A 10,140-nucleotide genomic window follows, 5' to 3' on the forward strand; every position below is an offset into this window, starting at 1 on the left:
TACATTTCATAAGACATGTCATTGCATAACATTGCATGAACATTTCATGTCACTGCACTGCACAGCATGTCATTTCGAGGTCCAGAACTATCGATTTCAAAATTTTCAATCCAGATTCAAATTTCAACTATTTTTAAAATCAATTTCAAAACCCTGGGTCTTCAAAATTATCAATTATTCCCATTTTACCCCCAGGACTCTGAATTTCAAAATATTTTCTCAGGAAAACGATCTGGATAGTTTTTAATATGGATTTCAGCCGCCTTATCTCAGATTTTGCCCTTTTGTCAACAATTTCAAATATCTTCCTTTTACAAAATCGCCCTACAGGGGCTAACTCTTTTCAAAATTTCTGTTTTGCCAATTAGTTCAGATCTTATGAAAATTCCAAAAAAGAGGTTTTGATGTCTTGTCTTTATTTCAATAAAGAAGCAATGTGGGACCCACACTGAGGTGGTGTCACATAGGCTTTTCTTTTGAAAAACCTGAATTTTGAAAAACCCAAAAATATAGGAGCCTTGTCCCTGGATTGGCGCCATTGGGTCTTTTTCTCTCTCCTCCCATTTCCTTGCCATGTGTCAGCGTGGGGTTCACCTAGGGGTGGCGCCACATGTCATTAGACATCCTCTTCTTTCCATGCCACGTGTCAGTGTCCACCATCTTCACCCTGTGCCATGTGTCATTCCAAGGTCACCCTGAGATGCCATGTGTCATGTGTTGCCCTGTCCAGAAAAAGTAGAGCTTGTCTCCCCTGAGGTGGCGCCATTTGAATTATGTCTCTTGCAAGTGACACATGTCACTCTCTCCTTTCCTCAGGGAAAGCAGACTGACACATGTCACCTTTTGTTTTTCTCAGAAAAGCAAGTGACATATGTCATTTCTAGCTTTCTTCAGAAAAAGTAGAGGACACATGTCATTTTCTGCTCTCTTCAGAAAAAGCAGGATGACACATGTCTCTCCTTACTTTTCTCAGAAAAGTAAGTGACACATGTCACTCCTAGCTTCCTTCAGAAAAAGTAGAAGACACGTGTCACCCCTGACCTTCTTCAGAAAAAGCAACCATTCAAAAAAATTCAAACCCAGGATGAGGTGGCGCAAATCCTGAACCTTACCTTTTCTATCTGACCTACGATGACGCCACATGTTCCTTGTTCCTCCCTCTTGCCACATGGCATTGTAGGAGCCACCCTGAGGTGGCACCACATGGCCAGACCTCCCTGCATCAGAAAAAGTAGGAACAACTCCCCTCTGAGGTGGCGTCTTCTGCTTCTTCAGCTCCTGCCTCCTGACACATGTCAATGTGGAGCCACCCTGAGGTGGCGCCACATGTCAGTCTCTCCTTTCATCTAGAAAAAGCAGATATTTAAATTTCAAACTCTCTCTGAGGTGGCACCATCTGAATCCTCTGCCTTTCCTTCTGACACATGTCAACGTGGATGCTCTGAGATGGCGCCACATGATAGTCTCTCCTCCTTCCAGAATAAAGCAGAATTTGAATTTCAAACTCCAAGACAACACCCTCTGAGATGGCGCCACATGGAGGGCTCAGATTAAGCCTCTTTGAATTTCAAAATTTTCCAAAAATTTCTATAAATACAAGGCCCCACGCCCAGCCTGGGGGAGCTCCTTTTGGACTTTGCATTTCAACTTAGATTTCCTCTAGTACATGATTTTGATTTTCTGAGTTCACGCCTCCCTTGGGCTCAGTTAAGAGAGTGCATTGAAGCACCAAGCTTGCTCGCATCAATTCCAACTCGATCTAAGCGTGTGAATCGAATTTTGTGAACCTTCCGAAGCTCGAATCGAAGGACGAGAAAAGCCATTCATACCCACTCATTTTGGGAGTTTCAAAGCTGCGAGAAAACACAAGGTGCACTTTTATCCCTATTGATTTCATTATAGTAATATCTTTATTCAATTCGTATTGTCGTTTTGAGAAAAGAGCTCATCCGAAGGATGAATCGAGCTATTCTCATAAAATGACATATAACAAACGAGTTTTTCATGCTTTCTTGATTCAAATTTTAGCATTTCATCATGTTCATGCATTAAATAAGGTAGATTTATGTCTAATTTCATTAAAATAGCATCGTTTAGGAATTTATTTGATGTTTCATGTATCCCGTGTTATTTAAGTGATTCTCTGTTTTTGTCAGTCAGTCCACTCGTCATTTCATGTATTTATTTTTCTTTAAAAATGCCAAAAAAAACACAGTACACGTCCTTGGGTGTGTCTAACAATCTGCCAAAAATTCGAAATGATTTGAATTCATTTACTGCAGTAAACGTTCGAAATGGTAGGTCGGGTTTTGTTACCCGGGACACATTTTGAAAAGTGATTTCCGACTTGTAAAATCGGGATCTCTCTCATATTAGATTTTCTTTTCGATCCGAAACATGTTCTGAACTCGGGATGATGTCTAGTTTTTAATATGATTTTATCATATTTTTATGAGGTATTTTGTCATCTGAAAAAAAATCCGAAAGTTTGGGACACGTGTCAGAGCCTGATTTTGGTCTCTGAGATTTTGGACCGAGTTAAGTCAATGGGTTTTCGTTGGGTATTGCTCCAAATCCAAATATGTAAAAAGTGAATGTCATGTCCGGGATGTTTTCTGTTTGCATCTGAAAGCTTATGATTTTTAGAACAGTTTTAATATCTATTTTGGATTTTTCTTGTCAGTCTTCTGTTTTGAGATATTTATCTGCTCTCTTGATTTAGGCATGAAAAGTCGTATTTTTATCTCTGTTTCTGTTGATCAAATGCCAAAATCATACAAATAAAAGTTGTTTATGTGTGTGTCGTTAGTTCCTCAGTTAAATATCAGAAATTTATATGGTCAGATGCTATTTTTTATGCAATTTTACATAGGATCAGGTTGATTTTACCTCCGTCAGAACCAAATTCTCGTTACCGAACTCACCGTAGTTCAAATCCCAGGGATGTAAAAGATAAAATTGCTTATTTTTATGTCATTTAGCAGTCTTAAAAATCTCAGATGTTTCTATGGTGGAATTCTCGTATTACTGCATTAAGTGTTGCATTTGGTTCGGGTCCGTAGGCGAAATTTGCCCTTTTTTGGATTTTCTTTAAATTTTAGTATCTAAACCATGTCATTTCATGAGTTTTAGAATTTTAGGCTATTTATCAGAATAGGTAGATACTCCGTACTGAATTTGACAGCATTTGGAATTCATTTAAGGCTCGGTTTAGCCATATCATCAAAACAGGGCCCCGCGGGACCCGAATCCAAGCGAAAAACAAGCGAAATTTATTATTTTTGATGAATGATAGCATATCAAAATTCTGATTTTACAATCCTAATGTGTTTAGCAGCATGTCATCATGCCTCATACTACATTTCATCATCATTTGATTCAATTCGAATTTCAAAATCTCAATTTTACCAAAATTTCCTTCAAAAAACCCTGATTTTAAAGGTGTAACTTCAATATTAAAGGTATTTTGGTCATTTTGAACATAATTTCGAATTTCAAACTATTTCTTACTGAATTTCTTGCATTTACATCATTTCAAATATCAAGAAGGCATGAAAATAGGGTTATATCCAATTAAGTCCAATAATTTTAGAATATTATTGGAAAATGTTGGAAAAACCCACATATTTGAGCTAACCTCATCTCAAGTTTGGCAGGGACATTCAAAGGAAGGAGTTGAAGTCTGTAATTTCCTTTTATTTCATTTATTTAGTGATATAATAATGTAAATTTTGGAGTAAGAAATTTTATTTTCTGCTTAGATTAGGATGCATATCATATAGTTTAAATTCATGCAATATCTTGTTTAAGTGATTCATGCATTTTATTCCAAAAGCACTATGGATGTACACGAATGACACGTGCACCAACTCTTAGGGAGTTGATGAACTTGGTGGAGTCCATATTTACGACCCTAGTCAGAATATGGACGAGACCCAGATCTATCATCTTTCTATCAGTCACACTGAGCCTACACTCTTAAACTATCTTAAAATGCACATCATATTTCCAATTTTGCAAAGTATTGTGCATTAAATCAATTAAGCTCTGAACATGTTCATGGCCACAGTCAGAATATGTGAAGGATTTATTTTGACTTAATACACATTTTTTCAACAAATTTCTCAGAAAATCTTTTCAAAGTGCATTCATTCACTCATATCATTTGCATCATGAAATCAATGGTTTTCTCATGATTTTCTTGAGAAAATTTCATTCTCAAATCGATTTCTCAAGAAATTTTGAAAATTTTTAAAAATCGGTTTTCCCAAGGCAAGTTTTTCACAGTTTTTCATGGAAATCAATTTCTCAAGAAACTTCTAAAATTTCCGAAGTTGGATTTCCAAAATCAAAGTTTTCCCTTGATTTTCACTGGAAAATATTATTTTCTTAAGATGCTGTCAGAAGGAGTTTCTCATCTTTCTCAAGAATCAAAGTTGATTTTTAGACATTTCGAAGACAAGATTCTCCGGAATTCAATTTTCTAAGTTTTGAATTTCCTTCTTCAAAGAATTTTTCTATAAATTTTCCAATCATTTTCCAAAGAAAGTTTTTTAAAATAGGAGTTTCCCCGACAAGTATTTTCCTTTTTCAAGTATTCACCTTTTCTCAAGAATTCTTTTCATTTTCTCGAGATTCTCATTTCTTCAAGATTTTCCAAATCTTTATAAACCTCCCCGAGATTTCAAATCTTCTTCGCCTGAGTTTCTTGAGGGATTGATTTCCTGAGAAATGCTTTTCAACTCCAAATGTTTTCTAAGCATACATCATATTTTTCCAACTGACATTTTACCAAATCTCATAGCACATGCCTGAATTCTCTGTGCATTTAGGATAAAATAAAATTTCGATAATTTCACTAAGTCAAGCACAATTTTGGTCCTTGGTTCGATTACCCCTATTAAAGGCGGCAGGAATGGTCGAACCTCGTACCGACAGATCGAACCCCATCCCAAGGATTTTCCTGCAATTTTTAAAATGGAGGCGAGTATTTCAAAAAAACAAATTCCAAAATCCGGTCAAGTTTGAATTGCGAAAGCATTTCCTCTCTCTTTCGCAAGGAAGGGAAGACGGGAAAAATTTTTGCGACGATAACAGTTCTGACTCGGGTTTTTCATTTAATCATTATTTTAAAGATCCGGGTTCCAACTCGGGGTTTCCTTTTATATATCGTTTGAAGTTCCGAGTTCCGACTGGGACTTCCTATCAGATTCAACACACATGTTGGAACCGATCGTTCCTTTGAAGATTCGAGTTTTTAAACTCGGGTTTTCCATTTTATCATTATTTTAAAGATCCAGATTCCGACTCGGGTTTTTCCTTTTATATATCATTTGAAGTTCCGAGTTTCGACTCAGAATTTCTATCAAATTCAACGCTCGTGTTGTAATCGATCGTTCTTTTAAAGATTCGAGTTTTTAAACTCGTGTTTTCCCTTTTATCATTATTTTAAAGATCCAAATTTTGACTCGGGTTTTTCCTTTTTATATATCGTTTGAAGTTTCGAGTTCCGACTCGGACTTCTTATCAGATTCAACGCTCGTGTAGGAATCGATCGTTCCTTTAAAAATTCGAGTTTTTAAACTCAATTTTTTCATTTTATCATTATTTAAAGATCCGGGTTCTGACTCGGGTTTTTTCTTTTTATATATCTTTTGAAGTTTCGAGTTCCGACTCGGACTTCCTATTGGATTCAACGCTCATGTTGAAACTGATCGTTCCTTTGAAGATTCGAGTTTTTAAACTCGGGTTTTCCATTTTATCATTATTTTAAAATCCAAGTTCCGACTCGAGTTTTTCCTTTTATATATCGTTTGAAGTTTCGAGTTTCGAGTTCCGACTCAGACTTCCTATTGGAATCAACGCTCGTGTTGGAACCAATCGTTCCTTTCAAGATTCAAGTTTTCAAACTCGGGTTTTCCATTTTATCATTATTTTAAAGATCTGGGTTACGACTCGGGTTTTTCCTTTTATATATCGTTTGAGGTTCCGAGTTCCTACTTGGACTTCCTATCGGATTCAACGCTCGTGTTGGAACCGATCGTTTCTTTGAAGATTCGAGTTTTTAAACTCGGGTTTTCCATTTTATCATTATTTTAAAGATCCGGGTTTCGACTAAGGTTTTTCCTTTTATATATCGTTTGAAGTTCGGAGTTCCGACTCAAACTTCATATCGGATTCAACGCTCATATTGGAACCGATATTTCCTTTGAAGATTCAAGTTTTCAAACTCGGGTTTTCCATTTTATCATTATTTTAGACATCTGGGTTCCGACTCGGGTTTTTCCCTTTATATATCGTTTGAAGTTCCGAGTTCCGACTCGAAATTCTTATCGGATTCAACGCTCGTGTTGGAACCAATCGTTCCTTTGAAGATTCGAGTTTTTAAACTTGGGTTTTCCATTTTATCATTATTTTAAAGATTCGGGTTCCGACTCAGTTTTTTCCTTTTATATATCGTTTGAAGTTCCGAGTTTCGACTCGGACTTGCTATCGAATTCAACTATCACGTTGGAATCGATTCTTCCATTGAAGATTCGAGTTTTTAAACTCGGGTTTTCCATTTTATCATTATTTTAAAGATCCGGGTTCTGACTCAGGTTTTTTCTTTTATATATCGTTTGAAGTTTCCAGTTCTGACTCAGACTTTCTATCTGATTCAACGCTTGTGTTGGAACTGATCGTTCCTATGAAGATTCGAGTTTTCAAACTCGGGTATTCCATTTTATCATTATTTTAAAGATCCGAGTTGCAACTCGAGTTTTCCTTTTATATATTGTTTGAAGTTTCGAGTTCCGACTGGGACTTTCTATCGGATTCAACGCTCGTGTTGGAACCGATCGTTCCTTTGAAGATTCAAGTTTTTAAACTCGGGTTTCCATTTTTTCATTATTTTAAAGATCCAGGTTTTGACTCTGGTTTTTCTTTTTATATATCAAGTGAAGTTCTGAGTGCCGACTTGGAATTCCTATCGGATTCAACTTTCGTGTTGGAACTAATCATTTATTTGAATTTTCGAGTTTTCAAACTCGGGTTTTCCATTTATCATTTTTTTAAAGATCCGGGTTGCGACTAGGGTTTTTCCTTTTATATATCGTTTGAAGTTTCGAGTTTCAACTCGGACTTTCTATCAGATTCAACGCTCGTGTTGGAACCGATCGTTCCTTTGAAGATTCAAGTTTTTAAACTCGGGTTTTCTATTTTATCATTATTTTAAAGATTCGGGTTCTGACTCCGGTTTTTTCTTTTATATATCGTTTGAAGTTTCCAGTTCCGACTCGGACTTCCTATCAGATTCAACGCTCGTCTTGGAACTGATCGTTCCTTTGAAGATTCGAGTTTTCAAACTCGGGTTTTTCATTTTATCATTATTTTAAAGATCCGGGTTCCAACTCAGGTTTTTTCTTTTATATATCGTTTGAAGTTCTGAGTTCCGACTGTGACATCTTCTCGGATTCAACGCTCGTGTTGGAACCGATCGTTCCTTTGAAGATTCGAGTTTTTAAACTCGGGTTTTCCATTTTATCATTATTTTAAGGATCCAGGTTCAGACTCGTGTTTTTCCTTTTATATATCATTTCAAGTTCCGAGTCCGACTCGAACTTCCTATCGGATTCAAAGTTCGTGTTGGAACTGATCGTTCTTTTGAATTTTTGAGTTTTCAAACTCGGGTTTTCCATTTTATCATTATTTTAAAGATCTGGGTTGCGACTCAGGTTTTTCCTTTTATATATCGTTTGAGGTTCCGAGTTTCGACTCGAACTTCCTATCGGATTCAATGCTCGTGTTGGAACATATCGTTGCTTTGAAGATTCGAGTTTTCAAACTCGGGTTTTTATCATTATTTTAAAGATCTAGGTTCCGACTCGAGTTTTTCCTTTTATATATCGTTTGAAGTTCCGAGTTCCGAGTCAGATAACTTATCAGATTCAACGCTCATGTTGGAACCGATCATTTCTTTGAAGATTCGTGTTTTCAAACTCGGGTTTTCCATTTTATCATTATTTTAAAGATCCGGGTTTTCCATTTTATCATTATTTTTCCTCTCACAGAAATTCTGATTTTAAATTTAAAACTTGTTAGGGTTTACCAAAACCCTAATAAGACTTGTAATGACCATAGATCTGAAACCACAGATCCGATTCATGATCTGTAAAACTTGTTAGGGTTTTTCCAACTCGGGTTTTTCTTTTATATATCGTTTGAAGTTCCGAGTTCCAACTGAGACTTCCTATCGGATTCAACGCTCGTGTTGGAACCGATCGTTCTTTTGAAGATTCGAGTTTTTAAACTCGGGTTTTCCATTTTATCATTATTTTAAAAATCCAGGTTCTGACTCGGGTTTTCCTTTTATATATCATTTAAAGTTCCGAGTTCCGACTTAGACTTCCTATCGGATTCAACGCTCATGTTGGAACTGATTGTTCCTTTGAATTTTTGAGTTTTCAAACTCGGGTTTTCCATTTTATCATTATTTTAAAGATCCGGGTTGTGACTCGGGTTTTTCCTTTTATATATCGTTTGAAGTTCCGAGTTTCGACTCGAACTTCCTATCAGATTCAACGCTCGTGTTGGAACCGAATGTTCCTTTGAAGATTTGAGTTTTCAAACTCGGGTTTTTATCATTATTTTAAAGATCCGGGTGCCGACTCGGGTTTTTCCTTTTATATATCGTTTGAAGTTTCGAGTTTCGACTCAGATTTCCTATCGGATTCAACGCTCATGTTGAAACCGATCGTTCCTTTGAAGATTCGTGTTTTCAAACTCGGGTTTTCTATTTTATCATTATTTTAAAGATCCGGGTTCCAACTCAGGGTTTCCTTTTATATATCGTTTGAAGTTTTGAGTTTCGACTGGGACTTCCTATCGGATTCAACGCTCGTGTTAGAACCAATCATTCCTTTGAAGATTCGAGTTTTTAAACTCGGGTTTTCCATTTTATCATTATTTTAAAGATCCAGGTTCCGACTCGGGTTTTTCCTTTTAAATATCATTTGAAGTTCTGAGTTTCGACTCGCACTTCCTATCGAATTCAACGCTCGTATTATAACTGATCGTTCCTTTGAAGATTCGAGTTTTTAAACTCGGGTTTTCCATTTTATCATTATTTTAAAGATCCAGGTTCTAACTCGGGTTTTTCCTTTTTATATATTGTTTGAAGTTCCGTGTTCCGACTAGGACTTCTTATCAGATTCAACGCTCGTGTTGGAACCAATGGTTTCTTTGAAGATTCGAGTTCTGACTTAGGTTTTTTTCTTTTTATATATCGTTTGAAGTTCTGAGTTCCGACTCAGACTTCCTATCGGATTCAACGCCCGTGTTGGAACCGATCGTTCCTTTGAAGATTTAAGTTTTTAAACTCGAGTTTTCCATTTTATCAATATTTTAAAATCCAGGTTCCGACTCGGGTTTTTCCTTTTATATATCGTTTGAAGTTTCGAGTTCCGACTCAGACTTCCTATTGGATTCAACGCTCGTATTGGAACCGATTGTTCCTTTCAAGTTTCAAGTTTTCAAACTCGGTTTTTTGATTTTATCATTATTTTAAAGATTCGTGTTCCGACTCGAGTTTTTCTTTTATATATCGTTTGAAGTTCCGAGTTCCTACTCAGACTTCATATCAGATTCAACGCTCGTGCTGGAACCGATCGTTCCTTTGAAGACTTGAGTTCTTAAACTCGTGTTTTCTATTTTATCATTATTTTAAAGATCCGGGTTCCGACTCGGGGTTTTCCTTTTATATATCGTTTGAAGTTTCGAGTTCCGATTAGGACTTCCTATCAGATTCAACGCTTATGTTGAAACCGATCATTCCTTTGAAGATTCAAGTTTTTAAACTCGGGTTTTCTATTTTATCATTATTTTAAAGATTCGGGTTCCGACTCGGGTTTTTCCTTTTATATATCGTTTGACAGTCCGAGTTCCGACTAAGATTTTTTATCAGATTCAATGCTCATGTTGAAACCGATCGTTTCTTTGAAGATTCGTGTTTTCAAACTCGGGTTTTCCATTTTATCATTATTTTAGAGATCCAGGTTCTGACCCGGGTTTTTCCTTTTATATATCGTTTGAAGTTCCGAGTTTCGACTCAAACTTCCTATCAGATTCAACGCTCGTGTTGGAACCGATCGTTCCTTTGAA

This window comes from Nuphar pumila, chromosome 15 (genome assembly GCF_984573655.1).
Source record: "Nuphar pumila chromosome 15, dmNupPumi1.hap1.1, whole genome shotgun sequence".
Lineage (NCBI taxonomy): Eukaryota > Viridiplantae > Streptophyta > Magnoliopsida > Nymphaeales > Nymphaeaceae > Nuphar > Nuphar pumila.